The sequence below is a fragment of the Carassius gibelio genome, chromosome B15 (genome assembly GCF_023724105.1).
Source record: "Carassius gibelio isolate Cgi1373 ecotype wild population from Czech Republic chromosome B15, carGib1.2-hapl.c, whole genome shotgun sequence".
NCBI classification, from domain to species: domain Eukaryota; kingdom Metazoa; phylum Chordata; class Actinopteri; order Cypriniformes; family Cyprinidae; genus Carassius; species Carassius gibelio.
This window is the reverse complement of record NC_068410.1, coordinates 14,186,874-14,207,888: the sequence shown is the minus strand read 5'-3', so window position 1 is coordinate 14,207,888 and position 21,015 is coordinate 14,186,874. Positions and strand designations below refer to the sequence as shown.

Here is a 21,015-nt window from a genome sequence, read left to right as displayed (position 1 = left end):
TGACTAACCTGAACAGAGAGACAGAGGGCAGGCTGGGTGTGAGCCGTCGGCCTCGGACTGTCCTTCCTGTCCTCTGCTTAGAAAACATGTCAGACGTGCGTCCAGAGATGCCTGCTTTGGATGGACAGCACGTCTTCTCCTTTCCTCAACCTCCAGGACAACATAATACACAGTGCTGGCTTGTCTTGATGTTAAAACAACCAATGCAACCCAGATATGAAACAAAGCTTTTTTAGTTTTTAGTTTGAAAATTCTAGACTTTACATATTCAAACATTGCCCTAATGATGAGTTTAACGTTTTAAATAAGCTTTAGACTTGGTTAGTTGTGATGCTTTTTACTTCAGTGAAAAAATTTTAACAGCTCTTTATATCAGTAAAGTTTAAAATATTAACATTTTTATGGAAAAAAATTGAAATGAATAAATTGTGTAAGTGTATAACTTCTTTATAAAATGGTTTTAAAAACAATTTAACCTTTCCATTAAAATGTGACAGCTATTACATACCTAACACTTGGTATTCACTTGTTGATCCAACAATATTACAATATGATTATTCAACGCTATCTCACGACCAATTCGTATGTATTTTACGAGGTGGCTTATTCGTACGAATTTGTACGACCTCACTCGTACGATTTTATACGACCCCAGTGAAGGTTAGGTTTAGGGGCAGGGTTAGGTGTAGGTCATTCATACAAATTCATACGAATTGTGCAACTCGTAAAATACGTACGATTTGGCAACAATCATATGAATTTGTATGAGTGTGGTCGTACGAATTCGTACGAATAAGCCAACTTGTGAAAAATGTATGAATTGCCGTGAGATCGAGTTGGATTATTGTATGAATAAAAATATGCCATTTTTATGAGTATGGCAGAAATTAAGTGGGTTTTTAAACAATTTGTTGGAAACCAACATAAAACAAAACCACTTGTATTTGTACTTGTATTGCCAAATCTCATTGTTACTGTTTGATTGTACAACTTGTGACAGTTAGCCTCACTATCTCCTTTTTGAAAGGCTATTTTCATTTTCAGCATTTTTTTATTTTTAAAGACAAGAATCTCAGGTTTGTGGTCATCGGCGGAGGTGTGTGTGAGTGTTTGAGGTTTACAGTGCAGTTGCAGGTCGTGGTGAAGATGTGATGTGTGTGTGTGTGTGTGTGAGGGGAATGGTGAGATGGCTCAGGGACTAAGCCTGCTCTTAGTCTGCCATCTCAGTCAGGAAAGCCTCTGCAGATTATCCTCGAGCTGACAGCAACCAAAATAGAAAGAGCCTGATTCCCTCTTTTTCTGTGCATGTGTGCACGCGCTGCCCTTTTTTTTTTTTTTTTTTGTCTCTGTCTGTCTGTCTCTTTCTCTCCCACTCGGTTTCCCTCCTGCTGTCATTTTTGTTTTATTCGTACACTCTCCGAATCCTATCCTCACATGGCTTTTGGCCTACTTATTGTATTATCAAGCGTCAGTGTTTCAGGGTAAGTGAACGTGTGAATGCCGTTGTGTACGCGAGTGTGTTCTAGTGCGAATGTTTGCATGTGAGCGAGTGACCGCACCCCATTGATTTGTGAAGAAATCAGCTCCAAACTCCAAATCCAGGATTGGCCCGGCATTCTTTCCAGGGCTCAGCACAAATTTTTGTCTGCCTTATGTTTTTAGGAGCATCCAGCAAATGTAACTTTATACGGGTGCCTCATCAATGATCCTTATTTATATCTTTATTGACAGGCTCAAGAAATTCCAAGACTACGTATGTTTGAAAGCTGTTGCAGTGAGCGATAGCTCCCTGCGTTTGTCAGTTTAAGACCTGGGGGGATAATAAGCCCTTTGTCTGTTTGTGTCTGTAATTTACGGGCCTTTTGTTTTGAATATAACGTGCTTTTGTTTAACCGTTCTGCACTGAAACCTTGTATGTTTTCAGATGATATGTAAATCTAGCAGCCTCCATGTCAGAAACGGACTTCGGGTCACTGAGTTTAGGCTCTACGAGTTCAAGAAAACACTTCGACAATGGCGTAGCAAATGGCTGTTACATTACCAGACCCCAAGGAGGCTTTTCTGCGTAAACCTGCTGACCCTGCGCAAGCAAGACATGCCCGTCTGACTGTAATAAACCCCCCGTAGGGGGCCCAAGTCTCCCTCTCTCACCTTCCTAAAACACTTCCAGTTGCTGGCTCCCCTCTCTCTGCCGTGGCTCTGACGTCGGAGTCGAATCTCCTACTTTGTCTTGATTGTATTATTGTATTAAATCTGCAAAACACAAATTAAAACGAATGTAAAAGAAATAAACGATGAAATGCTTCGGCTTTCTGTGGCTTCTTTTTTCTCGGCTCACAAGGATGAGTGAAGGCAGGTTAACGGGGACAGCGGGCCGAAAGCCATGGGGGAAGGGCTTTTTTTCGTACACGCTTTAGCAATACTATCCATTTCACATTTAAATGGAGCTTCCTGCCGAATAATCATCATCTCCTTTGAGGGTATTTAAAGGAGCTTTATAATATAGAACATGTTTGGACATGTATCAAGAAATATTTTAGAAACCATTTCAAAGTTACTAAGCACAATTCAACATTCTTGCAACAATTTATATTAAAATCTGAAATCTATAAGAATTTACATTAGACATTTGAATCAGTTAATAGCCATTGTTACAAAAGAAAATTGCCAGTTTACAATTATCATACAATCTGAAAAAAAAAATCAATAGTTTATTTTCTAAATGTAATTATGCTGATGGACCACACACACACAGGCTCTTAACTGCACTCAGACATTTAAAAATGGATGAATCTCTTTCTATTTTGCAAAACATTTCACAAAAAGTTTGTTAGGTTGCTTTGGACACTGTCATCTCTCAGTGTTCAGTATAACTAAGCAACTATGATTTTTTTTAAACAGCATATTTATTTAAGCGATAACAAGGATAATGGGCTGTTTTGCGTTTGTGCTGACTCGAGTTTTCAATCTTTGTTTAATGCGTTCTGTTTGTTTGTGGTCAATTCCAGGGCACTTTTGTTTTCTTTCAGCGGGGGTAATAACCCCATAATGCTGTCGGCCACATTCATTTAGTTTTAATATCCTCGGCTTCTCGTTTTTCCTCACTAATCATTACTGATGTTGCTTTGATCCTCAGCAACTCTGTTGTGTGATTTCTGAAGACCTCTGCGTATGTTAGCAGGAATCCACAGCACTCTATATATATATACATATTTCTAATTATTTATTAGCCACTTTAATGGCAAGGATATTTTCAGTGTGTTGCTGTAGAAACTATAAAACTATTTTTATATTCTTTTTCAGGTGGGGTTTTAAGCATATTTGTAAATGTCAGGGTTGAGGAAAATGGTGGTCAGCTAGTCGAGTCTCGGGTCTCTATATACAGATACAAAGCTTGTCTGTCTGTAAAAGGTTCAGTACAACTTTAACTGTTTTTATCTCTCTCTCTCTCTCTCTCTCTCTCTCTCCTTTTCTCTCCTGCAGTACATAACAAATCATCAAAGCCGGGATTAAAATTTCGTGAAGGAGCAGCTTTGACTGCTGGAAGACTTAAGCGTATTAGCTTTAAAACCAAGATGGGAGTTTCAAGTGATGTATGGCAGACTTCAAAGATGTTTTAATCTGTCAGAAGGCATGCTCATGCACAGGCTATTTATATTAGGACCCAGTGTTTCTGCTTGCACATCCTAATCAATGGCTTCTCCGGCTAGACCCAGCCTGATGCTGGTGTGAACCAGTTATTAAACAGCTGCACTTCCTCTACATTGTTTCCTCTGCTTTTCTTTGGAGTGGTCTTTAGAGGCACGACATGTAGTTATTATGAATACTGATTTGTCATGTCAGTTTGATACAGATATTATGAATTAATGGCCACAACTATTCATGCCACCGAAATTGGACACTTCAAAATGTACATTTATTTGCATTATATCAGTATATCATGGAGTGTCATTTATTTTACAAAAGACAAAACATTTGACAAAAAGGCTCTTTTTTTAAGTTGTTTGGACAGTTTTTGGTTAGTGTACACCGTGGAAAACTGATACAGTAAAAAATATATGATTTGTAAGTCATGGCAACTTATGTTTTAACATTGACTCATCAACTTTCAACATTTTTATACGTTTTATGAAGTTTAACTTTTTAAGTCTGATTAATATTAAGTTGAAATTACTTTTACAACCAGGTTTTAAGGCAGCAACTAAAGTTTTTAAATTGAAATAGGTGGAATTTTTTTATTTCTGTGAATATTGTTGAAATGAATTTGTTGCACTGCAGAGCAATTTAAAACAATTGACTATCAAAGGAAAACGGTGTTTAAAACATTTTGACTAAAAATAAATGGGGACAACGGGACTTGAAACATATCCCTAATACATTTATATAAGATTTAAAATATTGATGAAAATAAATGAATACATAAGCATGTGTAGATATCCACATCTGTGAAATCTTGATGGAACCTGTCTTCATTCAGCCACGAAAAAATGAGTTGGTAATAACTGAAATAATATGCTATAACTAAAATAGCACAAGTTATTTCTGGAGCCCCAGCTTCGTTTCTTTACAACTGCTACATGGTTTGATATTTTTATGTAGAGTAGCAGCAATCAAAATGTCTCACTTTCTGTAAGTATTCACGTCATTTCTCAGGACATTTTTTAAGGTTTATTTCCTGCAGCAAATTTTAACATTCCTGCAAATACACAATCTGTCTGCTACATCTGAAAGTTTGTCAAGTTGACAAGAAAGTGATCATTTCAGGGTTTGCTCATACAAGTTCAGAGGCATCCAGAAAAGAGTAATATTACCTGAATGAAGGTGCTATATCATGATTACGTGGAATATATTGTGATCCTGTACCAAATTTGAAGTACCACTGCTTTTTTATGACTATACACAATGATCTTTTTATTGATTTATCCAAAACTTTTTTTGTTTAAAGCCAAAACCTTTTAATTCAAGCCTGTTTATTGTATACTGCTCTTGTTGTTACTTAAAACTTTTTATATTTTTGCTTTTATTTTTTTTAACTTAAAAGCTTATTATTTTTATTTTTATTATTATTATTATTATTATTATTATTATTATTATTATTATTATTATTATTATTAAAAATTATATTTCAGCCTAACAGTTTAGAGATTTCAAAATTTAGTGTCAGATAATGTTGTTGTACTTTTTTAAATCCAACAATACTCTGATATTTCCAATTCTGAATGCGGTTTTATTACCCCACTGTATGATCAAAAGTAAGAATTCATGTTTTGATTTGATCTTGTGCTTTTTTCCTGTTTTTTCGTTTTCCTCGTCACATTGTCAACTGTGTCTTTTTATGAATCTGCAAACACTGTTTATACAATGGATTAGGAACTATTTCTAGATGTGCACACAAACACTTAAAATTGAATTTACCCTTTTCCAGACACGTTTCTGTTGGGAATGTTCAAACACTGGCGTGTGTAAACCCTACAGGTACTTTGAATGGAGAGCAGTGTTCTCTGTGAACATGGCCATGCTTGAGGTGAGGGTTTTTTTTCCCCGAACAAGATTATTCATCTGTGTGTTTTGAGCTGTTCATCTGTCATCATGACTTTCTTAGTGTTTTGGAGTTTTATAATCAGAAAATGGAGAGAAAATAAAGACAAGACATCTCAGTGTTGAATGTTTTCTCTTTAAAGCTCCCGTTTAAGCACTATAGTAATATACTGCTTAATCACTGGGAAAAGCACACCGTGATTCTGCTGCTGTTTTACCTGAAAGTGTTGCAAACTGTTGGAAGTCATGCCTGTATGGTTTTTGAAGCTGAATGTTGCTGTGTGTTTGTCCGAGACAGTGATGTCACTCTCCCTCATATAAAGTGAAATGTGGCAGTGTGATTTCATGCATCGAGGAGGAATCTGAATGTGTTTTCTGTGCTTGGCTATAAATAGCAGATAATGGCTCTTTCCAATTCCAGAAATAGGTTCTCTGGAGCCGAGCAACACTTTCCTTTTAAACAAGCAAATATACAGGACATACATTACCATTTTGAATTAAGAGTGCCACTTTTGAACAGACTTGGAGCCCTGCCACGTCTACAAGATGAATTCATCACTTCACAGTAACACAGACATGTGACGTGACACAGCTTTTCCTAAATAACAGAAATGACTAATTTAATTGAGTTTAAATTTCAGGACTGAACTTAGATTAAAAATGAGTTGGGATTAAGTTTATGATTATTAGCAGTCTCTTTTGAGAAAGGCAAAGCAAATAGTTTTTGTAGTTCTGTCAATTTGTTGCATGAGCTGTGGGAGAAATTTCATACTAGTTTTACTGACGATTAATTTCCAGCACACAGAAACTGGTGAAAGATACTTTCCGTCATTCATAGATAAACTTTATTTTATTATAGACTTTATTAAAAACTTTATTAGAGATTTTAAAAAGGCTGATTTATTTGTCAAACCTGTCAAGAGATCCAAAAAGTCTTGTTAAAGGGAAAAGCTTGAGGTATTTGGTCATTTATTTTGCACAAACTGTATATATCTGAACTAATATTTAACTCAATTTACTTTAAAAAATGTGAAATGTAAGAATTAAATGATGTTTTCTAATATTTTTCAGCATGCATGATATAATGTGATAGTCCTGAACGTATTTATTAGTGAAACTGCATTGATGGAATTGTTTCCAAAGAAAAAAACAACTAATCTTCAAAATGAAAAATTACAGTCCTTGATTGGAATTTTCTGCCTCATAAAACCATTGTCCTGCAGTTTGTTTATTTTTAATTAGATCATATGCACAAGGACAAACAAATGATTTGTTTGGTTTAATTAGTCTGAAAGATATTTTTTTTTTCTTTGGAGTGCAGGCTAATGTCTGCAATCCTTTAATTGCTAGAATAATTTAGGGTTTTATTTCAATTTAATTTACTACAAAAAAAAAAAAAAAAAGGAAACAGTTTAATTTAACTCACGTCATATACACACGGTAGGTATTTTCAATAGATGCTGTCCTCACCTGGGACTATTCAAGGGCATTAGATATCTGCTTGAGCTTACTGTATATTCACACACACACACACCCGGGCGATATAGCAGAGCTGTGTGTGGTAGCGCCTATGCGGCTTTGATCTGTGCATTTCCCTTGTCCTTTGTCAAAAGCAGCCTGAGAGGCAGAGATGTGTGTGTGCTGAAGTACGAGGCTCCATTGAAGTGTGAAGAGTGCGCAACTTTCTTCCTCTTTTCTTCCTTCCCTACCGTCCTTTCTCGTGTTAGAACAGTCTTTATTATGTGGGCAGAAAGTGAGGGGGAAAAACGGGAGGGTGTGTGAAGGGAACTCTCCTGTTTATTAATATAGGAGAAGGTTCCCACACACGGAACAATGCGTTAGTGAAGCGAGGCGGCATTGTCGGAGCGCAGAAACTACACCACGCTGGAGTCAACCGAAGACATGTGACCGGCTCATGTGTGTTACCAAACGCGCTGCGGGAGCGTGTGTGCTCCTCTGCGAAAGTTAAAACGTGTTGTTCGTGAATGAAGCGTGAATGAGTCCTAATGTGGCAGACATGCTGACGGAAAGACTAACGCCAGGTCAGAGGAAATTGCAGAAGGCATCGGCCAAGTTCAAATGCACTTTCACCCCCCATCCCTCCTCTTCCCTTCCTGCCATTCTTCTCGCGGCACAAACGGCCATCAGCTAGGTATGCGTTCATTCATTGTCTGCGGCAGGGGGTCCCTCACTTCAAACCGGCCCGTTTAAAAGAGGGCTGCGAGGTCCCACGGAGTCCCCTGAGCCGTGAGCGGAGCAGACAGGCGTGACTGGACCGGCAGACATCAAAGAGGCTGGAGCCCTGCCCCTCCATCCTGCCCACACCGTGCCCCTGCCGCGCCCGCCCGGAACAGCCTTCATTAGGACACTGTTACATGGGTCACTGACACAGACAGAAGAGTGGCCATGATAGAGAAAAAGGCAACATTTGTAATCATACTGGTTTAATATGTTTTTGAAAATGTTTTTTTACAACATTTTTAAGACGTTTCAATTTAATGACTCCAAAATTCCAGTAGCTGTAACCATTCAGTAGGCCTAATTTATTGATTCGAAAATGTATCTGATATGCTTTAAAAAAAAATGTTGCATCACATAACATTTTACAACTTTCATCAAACTTGCCTTGTCATAAAAAGGTGAAATTAACTTGATTCTAAAAAAAGAAAATGTACACCCTGAATTCATTTGTGTAGGCTAAACATTATTATTATTATTATTATTATTATTATTATTATTATTATTATTATTATTATTAGCTATATGTAATAGTGCGATCATATATATACAGTATATACAGTATATATGGTGGCATATATATATATATATAGAGAGAGAGAGAGAGAGAGAGAGAGAGAGAGAGAGAGATTTTTATTTTTTTCAAGGTAAAAGTATTTTATATGAAGAGTTTAAACGTTTTTATTAACCCAGTGAACAGTGAAAGTTAGGCTACAACATTTACCTCATGGCTTTTTGTGTGTGGACATTAGCATCTGTTTCAAACATTAATGAAAGAAAAGTACAACTAAAAAATGAATTAAACTATAAGGTGCAAATAAAGGAATTCATTATATTATATTATATTATCTGCATGATTTAAACATCAAAGTTATTTTCTGTAAAGTTAATTTTCTTTGTAAATTGTAAATTCACAGCTACAATATACCTATTGTGTAGGTTTTTACTTTGAAACAATCATAAATATAATGAATAAATCAGAATACATTATGTTCTTTTATATTATCTACATAATTCATACATTACATTAAATATATTTTAGTAACACTTTACATTAAAGTCTTTTAGTTAACACGAATTAATGCATAAACGTTGAGCAATTGCCTAAATTAGTATTTATTAGTCTTTGTTAATGTAAATTAACAAAAGTACAACTATTTCATGTTAGCTCAGGTCTGTTTATTAATATTAACAGATACAACTTTTAATTTTAATGTATTATAATATTTACCCTATAAATATTTCATATATCATTATGCATGTATTATTCATTGTCACTGGTTACTGTGAACTGAATGAAGTGCCAAAATCTATAACAGACTGTTTGGAGATTTGAGAAATGCAGCTGACTTTGGAAATATTTAATTAAAAGAAAATAAGGATAGCACTTTCCAATAAGGTTCCATTTGTTAACATAAGTTAACATGAACTAACAATGGAAAATACATGTAAAGCATAATTTTTTTTTTTCAGTATTATCTATCCATAAATATTATTAACTTTTTTTATATACAAAATAAGTCAGATTATCTGATATTTTAAGAGACTTACTGACCTTGACATACAACCATGAGGGTCTGCAGGGGTCCTCTCTATAATAAAAATTCCTGTTTTTTTTTTTTATTTTTTTTTTTTTTTTTTTATGCTGATCACATTACATACTTCATAATACGTGCTTTGATAAATTGCATTTTTTTAATAGACTGTCAATTCATTGACACAGAAACATTATTTGCTTTTAAATTTCACAATTACAAAGAAAGGGCAAGTAACACACTGAATTAACATTAAGGGGTCATATACAATTAAAAAAAAATTCTCTCACTTTGGAGTGTTACAAGCTCTTGGTGCATAAAGAAGATCTGCAATGTTGCAAATACTAAAGTCTCAAATCCGAAGAGATATTCTTTATAAAAGTTAAGACTTGTCCAATCCCCCCTAAAGCATCTCATTTAAACATGCCCCCATATGTCTACATCACTGTGTGGGAAGATTTGCATAACACCGCCTGAATGTTCATACAGAGAAGGGAGGTGTAACTTTTATTCTCGCCATGTTGTGGAGACACTGTGTTTCTTTGTAAAAGCAAAACTGCTTTGTTTGGTCTTCCAAAAGAGGACACAACTAGAAATCCGTCTTTAATTTGTATTTACAACACTGTTCCAGAACAGTTCAATCCAAATATTCAGATGTATGCAGCGCATTTTACGAAGGACTGTTTCCTGTGAGAGTACAATGCCAGTTTCTATAAAGTGAGGCAGTTACAACTTTGCAAGGACAGTCTGGCGCTTCTGACACAATGTCTGTAAGTACGAAGTACATTTACATATTTAAAGAATTTGCCACTGATTCAAACGTGAGTTTTGACTAGTGTAGAGAAAAATTTGTTTGTCGTTTCTCCAAATCACCGATGCAGACAGTTTATAATGGGTTATACTGTTTCTGTCTTGTCACGCTGGGACACGGTATTACAGTAGCCTATGGTTAAGCAGCGTTTCCCAATTCCAGTCCTCTTATCACATACACTTCACTGGATATTCTGCCATGATTCCAGTTCTAAACGAGTTTATATGTTCCGTTCAAAGGGCATTAAAGTGTGCGAGATGTGAATTTAAATTATATTTATTTCCGTAGGTATATGATGTCACACTCGTCTGTGTGTGAAGACGCTGCAGGCAGCAGCACAGCGCAAATCCACGAATGAATGTTCGGAAGTGAAGTAAACCTCAAAGGATTTCCCTGCTCAGGGAGAAGGGAGCAATGAACATGGTGCAGGGATCATATCAATCAAATGCAGTTCATGCACGTATCCCTCTTCTAACGAGCTGGTTATATGAATCAGGTTTATTAAAGGGTTCATATGATGTCGCTAAAAAGAACATTATTTGGTGTATTTGGTGTAATGAAATGTGTTTATGCGGTTTAAGGTTCCAAAACCACATTATTGTTTCTCCTCTATGCCCCGCTTTTCTGAAATGAGTCGTTTTTTTGCAGCGTTATATAAATCTTCCCACATCGTGATGTAGACATGTGGGCGCTTAGGATTGGGAACCGCTGTGGTAGGGCCGTAACATTTCCGTAACACGCATGAGGTATTCGGCCAATCACAACGCACTGGATAGATGGCCAGTCAGAGCACACCTCGCTTTTCAGAGCGATGAGTTTTTTAAAAATCAACATATTTCAGAAAGTTGGGGCATAGAGAAGAAACAATAATTTACGTTATGTGGAAAAATGTTTTTTGAACCTTAACCACATAAATACATTTCATTACACCAAATACACAAAATAATGTTATTTTTAGCAACGTCATTTGACCCCTTTAAAATTCTGAAGAAGAAAGACTGAAACAGTTTTTTCTTATAAAAACATACTCCAATAATCTTCAAAATCAAATTTGAAAAAAAAAAATCACTTTTGCAGTGAATCTGAAGCTAAACGTTCACCCAAAAAAAAAAAAAAAAAGACATGAAAATGTATGACTAAAGCAAATGTAAAACTTAATTCCATGGAGCTTCTAACAACTTCAGATGTTAAATATTAATGTTTCAACAGGTCCTTGTCTGCTATAAGACCTCTTTGGACTGGTCAAGAGACATGGAAAGTCCCAGGGTTCACTGGGGGATGCCATCAGGTGAAGGGGCTTTGAAACATCCCCGATCGTGGATGAGAGCATAGTGGGTGGTGCTCCCCCAAGAGGGACGGGAGCGGAGAGCCCCTGCTCTCATTCAGTCCTCTCCGGGTTTCCACACAGCATCTCAAGTGGCCCATGAAAGCCCATTATCTCCTTGTGGGAGGGCTTAATTGAAGCTCAAATGCAGAGAAACAATGGTGCGCAGAAACCCGAGTGAACGTAAGTATAAGTGCAGCACTTCCCCATGGCATTAATGGTGGCATAAATGACAATAAACTGCTTTGTAACGCAGCGATATGGCCCTATATATCTGTCGTGAGCCGGGCCTGACTCATTAGGAAAGGCCGTACACAAAGAAGGAAATCAGTCAGGAGGTACACGGGTGACTGCCACTGCTTGCATCATTAGCCTTCCCACCGATGCCATGCGATACGTTCTAACGCCTCAGCCACCGGCCATACCATAAAAGAAACGGGACCAACTACCGAACAGGGGCTCAGACAAAAACACTTTGCAGAAGCTGTGAGGCGAAACATTATTAGTTTATTCACTGCGCAGGTGATAAGTGATAAAAGGAAACTCCCAAGGATGACCCCCATGCATCCATGGATGAAGCTTAAAGTGCTCATTCTTTTCCTTTGAAAGCAATTCTGCTTCAAGCTGAGGTGTGTAATTTTTTCGATGGTAAAATACAATCTCAGTTTAATACGCAGTGGCAGTCACAAGGTTGATTTCCTTGAAAAGCATGAACGTTGTTGGTCTTTGCACTTTTAATACCCTACTGTGTTACCAACCAAAAAGACTCAGCCAATCACCTGAATCTGGGGTGGGAGAACCAGTTTGGTCAACCAGTGAGAGGCATTGAGGGAAACCTGTTTGCAAATAATCATTTTTACAAATTTAATGCATTCCTTTCTTCTGTGAAATACAAAAGAACACTGCAAGAACAAAATAGGTCACACTATATTTTAAGGTCACTGTTAACAAACCATAAACTATGACTTGCTTATTAATAGTTAATAAGGTTGTTGAGTTTAGGTATTGGCTATGATTAGGGATGTAGAACCTGCAATATGGTCATGCAGAATGTGCTTTATATATACTAATAAACAGCCAATATGTTAATAATAGGCATGCTAATAACCAACTAGTTAATAGTGAGAACTGATCCCCATAATAAAAACAAAGATGATTAGAGTAAGTCTTAACAGAATTAATATTTCTGTCTTTCGACTTAAAAATATAATGTTTAATTCAACGTTACTTTGCATTTCTTTATAATTATTTGTGGAATGTTCTTTCAGTTTCAAAGATATTTTGGAAAATGTCTGTGTTTTTTATAAATGAATAGTTGATTTTTGACTGCATTGACTTTCGTGTATGCATAAAACATTATTTTGAAATGTATTTTTCTATAGAAGAAATAAAGTCACACAGGTTTGGAATTTGAGTAAATGACAGATTTTAGGATTTTAGGTGAACTGTCCCTGTAAGCCAAAAGATAATTAATAAATAATAAATTAATAAAATACATTTTAATTGGCTCTAAATTAACAACAACATTCAAGTCATGCTGAAGGAAGTTTATAATGTACCACAGAAATTAGCAAATAAAGGGACAATAATTTTTCACTGGAGTCATATATTAGATGCAGATATAACTGCAATGTTTTTTGCCTACAAGGAAGTGTGTTATGTCACTGCATTACCCAGCTCCCCCTGCATCACAGACTGTTGCCTTGGAGATACAAACTGCTTTTCATTCATGGCATACGGACATTTTTTATTTTGCAATTTCATGATTGTTATAGAAAAGTAGAGTAGGCTCTCCTACTGAGATTAGCGTAGTGAGTGCTGATTACTAATTGTAAATCAGTTATGAATCAGGCAGTGTTGAGTACAGAACAGAGTCAGCCATGGTAACATTCAGTAACTTTCTCCATATGTGTCTTGTTTCACATTATCAGCCCCCCATGCTCTTACCCACCCCCCTACACCTAATTCCCTCCACACATCCACCCCCCGTTTTCATTCTTTTTCCTTCAAAAACTTCCACACCAGACCTCTACTGCTTCCGCAGTATCTTATCAGTTTACTATCCTCCCCAAACATTCTTACGGACCAGTTCTATATGTTCTTCTGACATTCTACACATCCATCTTGGTTTGTTGTCATGGGATTATAAATCTGTTGAAAGCTCCCCTCAGAGTCAAATACCACAACACTAAAGTACCATTGAAAAATGGCCAAAGGAATAATACAAATATTGTTTTCTAATGTATGTTATGGATTACTTATATTATCTGGATCCCCTTTCAACCTTTTAAGTTTTTACTTTAATTTTAAAAGGGATAGTTCACCCAAAAATGAAATTAAGATATTTTTGATGAAACCCGAGAGCTTTCTGCAATGCAACTGATAGGTTCAAGGCCCAGAATGGTAGTAAGGACATTGTTAAAATAGTCCATGTTAAATCAGTGGTTCAACTGTAATTTTATTAAGCTATGAGAATACTTTTTGTGCACAAAGAAAACAAAACTAATGACTTTATTCTTTATTTGTTTTATTTCTTCTCTTCTGTGTCAAAACTCGAAACGCATTCACTAAAGTATCACAACACATGCATGTGCATTGCTCTGCTCTATCTACCATCTTTTTATATATATATATATATATATATATATATATATATATATATATATATATATATATATATATATTATATATTGTGTTTAAAAAAAAAGTGTTACAAATGAACAGCAGATGAAAAAAAATCCTATCAGATGTTTCAACTTGAATCTGAAAAATGGGTGTCTAGGTCAATGATAGAGTATGCTCGGTGACAGAAATAAAGCAATATATACATTTCAAGAAGCAGATTGTTGTGGTAAAGGTCTTACTAACAGAAAATGTATAACAAAGTAGATTTTTTTAATGTACAAATTTATGTTAAATCCACATACAATGGCATACAATACTATAGTACAATAGCAGCGTTTTACCTAAATTCAAAGTTTTTTCAGTCTGTATTCTGGATATGTATATTCAGGGTATTTTCCCTATTTTTGATGTTGTTTTAGAATATGTAGTTTGATACTATCTGACTGCTTTGATATTAAATATTTTTGCCATATGGTAATATTTTATACTCATGCTATGTGAAGAAAACCAGATATCAGTTGGCTTTCATTCTAAATATAAACGTATGTAAGCTTAGCCAAGTTTACATAAGGTTATCTATAAGAACATGTCGTGTGGTTAGGACATTTTGTTCTTGGAATCGAAGCTGCAGACAAGACAGGAATCCTTAAGTTAATAATTTAGGCTTATAGCAGAATCTAACCAAGCGTGATTTCTTTGTTAGTCAACAGCACAGCAACCACGCACTTGTTCTGCTCAATAATTGCAAGAGGAACACCTGTACCATGAAAAAAGGAGAGTTGGATGTGTGATTTTACTGTGTGCAGTAAGGCATTACAATCTGAAGGCAATTACCATGGAGAGCGCACACTCCTGAACTAGCCAGCCTATGCAAGCACACTGTGTCCCCTAATGAGGTGTGACCAGACTCATGAGTTACCATGGAAACTCCCACCAAGCCACTGCAATGCCATCAAATCTTCTATATGATACCTCCCGCCCCCTTCCACTGTCTGTCAAAAGTTACGGGTTGATAGGGAAACCAGACGATGGCATACAATGCCTTAAATCTGACTTCAATTTCAATAACGAGACATTTTAGAAGAGTGATATTTAAATGCAATTAATGTATAAACACGAATACAAACAAAACATTAATCTAATAGAACAATAATTCAAGAAAATGGCTAACAGTTCATTTGGCTTGGCATGAGGCAGAGGGTTTCAGATTCTTGGCAGTGTGGAAGATATTTACTGCTAGGATGTCTCTTGATATTGCCAGGATAAACCGAGATAAATAAATAGCTTGGTTTCTTGGGCAAGAATATCAGTAATAAAACTGATCTTCATGGCTTTATGTTGATAAAATAAATCATTTTGTAATTTGGCGTGTTTTAAAACTTTCTGGCGTAAGATCCTGACCTCCTCCATCACCCTTTAAGTGTAATTCGTAAGTGTTTTTAGATTAATAACGCGTTCAATTGAAAAGACACATTACCCTAATGTTTTTGAAATGCTAGTTTTAAGTCAAGCTGAGAAGTGAATGCAATAAAAACATAAAATGAATGTGTTAAAATGATTATCATTAAAAGAATATATTTTCTTATCAGATATTTCATTCAGGCCAGTGATATATTATGCCCTTATGAAACAAAAATATATAACAGTATATCGGAAAATATCATGTAATATATTAGGCATATATTCTTATATATATTTATTTTTTCCAATATATTGCAATATATTGAAAGCGGCAATCGTTTGTATTTGCAATATATTATATAATATATGTATCATCAATATACTATAAAATGTATTCAAATATATAAAATATTAGTGGCATAGCACACGCTGGTAACTATATTACAATAGTACTTTGAAAGTAAATTTTTATATATAAAGTATGCATATTAGTAACTTTAAATAGATGGCAACCAAGCGTATATTGAAAAGGTACTTTTCGTAAGATTTTCTACTGTTTGTAAATCTCAAACTATCTTAATGTGAGGGGTTTTCTCAGCAAATATGTGATTAATTTGATTATTTTATGTAAATAAAAATAATGAAATCTAGTAATGAAATTTGTTAGTGTTTTAAATCCAATGGAGGACCTTTTCTGCGTAAAACACAAAAAGAAACTTGTGAACGCTTTGACAAACAAGTCATTTCCTGAACTGCATGTGACAGTTTTTCAACTCCTGAATGAGGCAGAGCTCAGAAAGGAAAACTATGTGGGAGGTATGTCATTCAGATTCATTCCCTGGTCATTCAGTTCTCTGCAAAGAAGATCACCATCAGACCTTTGAGAGCAAAACAAAATGGCAGGACGGCGGGTGACGGGTTGCACATGCTAACTGCTACACAGGTTGTAGGTCCTGAGCGGCTCGTTCTTCGTGCCCAGCACTGTCCGGTCGTTTTGTCCACTAGTGGCACATTCCTTCCTCTTGGGCAGTCTTGTGTTTATTTCCAAGGAGCAGTCTTTTTCCCAGGTCCCTCTTGGCCTCCGAACGAAGGCTTTTGGCAGAGATCCACGTTGCACAAAAGGCCCGGGCATTCCAGCTGTCTGTCTCTAATCCCCAGTGTCAGCTCGTGTTAATGTTGCAGCGTGAAATCTGAAGGCGCAAAGCGGCGTGGGATATTAAAAAAAACCATCGTCAGAATTCCTCTGGAAAGGCAACTACAGTAGTCTGCTGGTGGCATTAGCGAGGGCTGGTGCATTGCCATCTTGGAGATGAGGCGCTCTGAGGCCTTCACCTGCATTGGAAATGTTTGAGGTTGCAAAGGAGAGGAAATTGATAAATGCTGTCTTCAGAGACTTGCTCTGGTGCAAGAAGAAAAGGGAAGACAGTGACTGACGCAGGACTGAAGCTGCATTTCCGTTTTTTTCTCTCTGCCTCCTCAGCCTGGAAAAACAGACAATAGGCGAATGACACGGCTCTGTGGATGGCTGATTATCTCACATCCCTTCACCTCACACACTCGCCCTCCTGCTCTCTGAATCGCAACTAATGTCCAAAGAGCGAATCAACCGGTGCGCTCCATAAAGGGTTCGTTTTTTTACAGTCTATGCACATTCAATTGCACGTTAAATTTTAAATAGCTTTTGATTGGCTGCATGTCACACAGCATTTGCACCTTAAGTGTGGACAGACTAACTGGGTTAAACATTAAAAAAAAATTAGGTGTTCATTTCATCTCTTATTTTAATAAAACATAAAAATATGTTAATAATAATAACGAAATTGCAAAACATATTTAAAACATATACATTTATAGTTATTTCTTCAAAATAAGCTATTGGGAAACTATGTCCCTCCTCTCTCACAGCAGACTGATCATGGAGAACAGCTGACTTGACATTTTGTCTTTGTTGGCTGTGGTTTGATAGTGGAGCTGTGTGGCGGCTGATAAAAGCGAGTGGTCAGTGAGATGCAGGTGGAGGGGAGCGTGGGGCGGTAGAGAGAGAGCGATCTCGCCTGAGAGGTGGGAAAGATGCCGCTCGCGACGGGGGCCGGTCTGCTGCGGACTGCTTTCTGATGACTTGTCAGTTTGGGAAGGACAGGCTGTTTGTCTGTGCAGCTGGGTGTGTCTCATTATCACATCAGTGTCATCTTTCTCTGTTTTCATGCAGCAGGACGATCACACCCCTGTGAGAGGATCAAACCCGACACACACCAGTGTGTGTGAGTGGAGCCATGTGTTGATACATGCGCATTTTCACTTTATTCATTTCCTGTTTCAATCTGTCCCTTCCCTGTTCATTTCCTTTTTATGTATATTCCCTTTACTTTCATGGGAAAGTGAAGTAAATTGTGTCAGTGGGTAGTTTAGTGAACTATGCATTATTTTGTTATCTGTCCATAATAAAGGTTTGTGATCACACATGAGTAAAAAAAAAGAAATCTAGTTTCTCTTCAAAGTTGTGCAGTTAAATAAATAAATTTAAAGTTTGTTACAATTAAGATTTAATATATATATGTATATATATATATATATATATATATATATATATATATATATATATACATATATATATATATATATATATATATATAAAAATAAAAGTCTCTTATGATCACTACAGCTGCATTTATTTGATTAAAAAATGCTTTGGGGTAAGATTAAAGATTAGGTTAAAGATGTTGCTTTTTACGTGCTAATTTAGGAAAATATAGAATATGCCCCCACCCCCCCCCAAAAAAAAAAACTCCCACTAAAATTATTATTATTATTTCAGTATGAATGCATGTTATTTTCTGTTGTGAACCAGTGACATTGAGAAGACAAAATGTAGCAAATATAACTGCACCATGTCCTGTTTTGAATGTATATTCTTCTAATTGCAGTTGACAGCAGACATCCTATAATCCTATAAATATTGTAATTTCTGTAAAGTTACTTTGCAATGATTTGTATCGTAAAAAGCGCTATATAAATAAACTTGAATTGAATTGAATCTTGAAATTTATGTAGCTGTATTCATTCTTGTATTAATTTCTTGTATTTCTTGCATTTTCTAGTTCCTACGTAGACAATAGCATAAGAACTGTAAAATGTGGCATAGTTTAGTGTTTTTTGTTTTGTTTTTTTAACTGGATCTGGTCCACCTATGCACAGTCAAACTGTTACAATTGTAGGACAGTCTGTTGGACAAAAAAGTTTGCATTTCCATTCAACGGGGTTTCTGAAATGTGAATTTTGCTAACTTTGAGTCTTTGAGGTGTGTTCACAGCAGGTAAACGTACACAGACAGATGTCTGTTGGAGCGAGACTTCCCAGCAGTCTCGGGCGGGCGGGGCAGGGGGCGTCGCTGATCGGTCGGCTCCGCGAGCGAGATGGCGCATGGCTTTATCATGTTTCCCTCCGGCTCCAGGTCTTTGTTTTGGATGTTAAGAGCCCGAGTCTAGAATGCCAAATTGTGTTCTTAACAGTCAGCTATCTGTCTCTGTCATCTGTGGCCTAGATGCGAGCAATATTGCTACCTGTTCGAAAACAAGAATAAAAGAGGGGGAAGAGAGAGGCAGGGCACAAGGACAAAGCTGGGAGCTGAGCAGCAGAACACAGTGTCTGTTGTGTATGGGTGCAGGCTTGGCACAAACAGTGGCTTTTCTGTAAAACTATCCCACTCCTCCCAGGCCTCTGACTGGGCTCTCAATACCGCCTTTGTCCTTTCACATCACCAGTGACATTGAGAAGCCAAATCTAGCAACACCTGGCCCCTCTCAGCCTCTCTCGTGTGCGCGGTACAACGCACAGCCCTGGTTTGCGCTGAAAAAGACGTATGGAGTTTATTTCATTAACCATCTGCAATATGGGAATGGGATTGAGCTATTAAAAGTCAAGTTCACCCCTGAAAAACAGTCGCTACTCTCGTTTTCCTTATAGCTGTCTCATCTTTAAGGCAGTATATGCTGCATAATTGATGAGCGATGCTTTTTAAATCTATTAAAAGATATGATTCCAGTATTGCACCAAAGTCCCTGTCCAAATCAAATATTCGTTGCCGTCATAAGTTTGGCCGCTGAGACATTTTGCAGTTGGGCTGAAAGTATACTTGCATATTGAATATCCTGTGTCCTTCATGGTATGTTATGAATTATATTTTTCCCTTGAAAAGTTGCAGAAGACCAAGGACGAACCGAATTCAATTACATTTTATCAGAGTGCCGCTTTTCACAACAGATATTGTAAAACGGTTTTTACAGTGTGCCAAGAATGGGTACAACACCAAGGCCAAGAACGTTGTATAGTCCAAGGTTGCTTGGAAGAAAGAAAATGTAATCATAATAAAAATATAAATCTCTTTCTTGTACAGGGATGAATGGCACAAGGGGACACAAATACCTTTACTTCAGCTAAAAGGGCTATTTTTCCAAAAATAACTGAGGGAATTCAATGGAATGTGGTTTAATGCCAGATGTTCACCATTCCTGAAACTATTGCATCAGACTCTGCATGTAACATATTTAGGTAATGCCTGCTATATAAAAATTGGAAAAATTGGAACACTGTCTGAAGTTAATTTGGTCTAATAGCCCAATAAACTGGAAAGGCTGCAGTGCGAATGTAAAGAATTTCCATTCGGAAAACTTTTATGAAAATGTTAATATAACACAAAAGGATTCGCAAAGCATTGAAACAAAATTCCTTTAAAAGAGATTTTTTTTTTCTTTCCCTCCTTTTTGTTCTCTTTTCCACATCAGGTTAGAACGGCTGCAGGAAGAAAGGGGAGAGTTAACCGTCGTTTTTGCTGTGCAATCCGATCTGTAGAACACAGAGGGGAGGAAAGATAAAAGGAAACAGAAGCGCGGTTGGAGTCTGTCTACAGGAAGAGCCTGATTAGAGGTGAGCCTGCAGCAGGCACATTGGCTGAGGAAGCAGCCAATCACAAGGGCAGCCAGGAAGGGCAAAGCCTATCTGCCTTTGGCAAACCGTTTCTCTGTGTGTCACTTCACTCTTGTTGAACACAATGTATCAGGTATCAATCTGGTATACTTAATTACAATATAAATGTACCTCATGTAATTCATGTCATATGTAACATGTTCTTTGAGCATTTCAGGTCACGTTCTCTCAGCGCATGTATTATTAATGGATTTAATGGCTCACTGGTGTTTCTTGTAATATGCATGCTCATGAACATTAATAAAGCAAACACGTGTTTGGGAATGCACTTTATTGAACTGTGAAGGAATTAATGACACAAGGGTCTCTATATGTCATGCAGTTTTGACAGGGTTTGCAGTAATTATAATAAGGTAGTTATGAGTGTTTCTTCAACTAGGCACACGTCCCAGGTAACAGATTTATTTTATTATTTTTTTTGCTATGTAAAGGTCACATTAAAACCGTTTCGGATTGCTTTTTTTATTTGTAGATTTTTAATGTTTTAACCTATTTCAAAACCAGACTTTTAATCTTAAAATATGAAAATACATAATACAATTATTATTAATGGTACAAAC

At 36.6% G+C, this 21,015-nt stretch overlaps 2 long non-coding RNA genes across 2 annotated transcripts in view; both read left to right on the top strand.

Annotated features, from left to right (window-relative positions):
* LOC127972222 (uncharacterized) overlaps positions 1 to 20,781 on the top strand; it is a 29,130-nt gene extending 8,349 nt beyond the window's left edge. The window contains exon 3 of the long non-coding RNA XR_008157046.1: positions 20,254 to 20,781. This is a non-coding gene — a long non-coding RNA (uncharacterized LOC127972222). The remainder of the gene's footprint in view (positions 1 to 20,253) is intronic.
* LOC127972221 (uncharacterized) lies at positions 860 to 2,304 on the top strand. Its single transcript, XR_008157045.1, has 2 exons — positions 860 to 1,481; positions 1,925 to 2,304. It is a non-coding gene; the product is annotated as an uncharacterized LOC127972221 (long non-coding RNA).
* Positions 20,782 to 21,015: the final 234 nt, after the last annotated feature.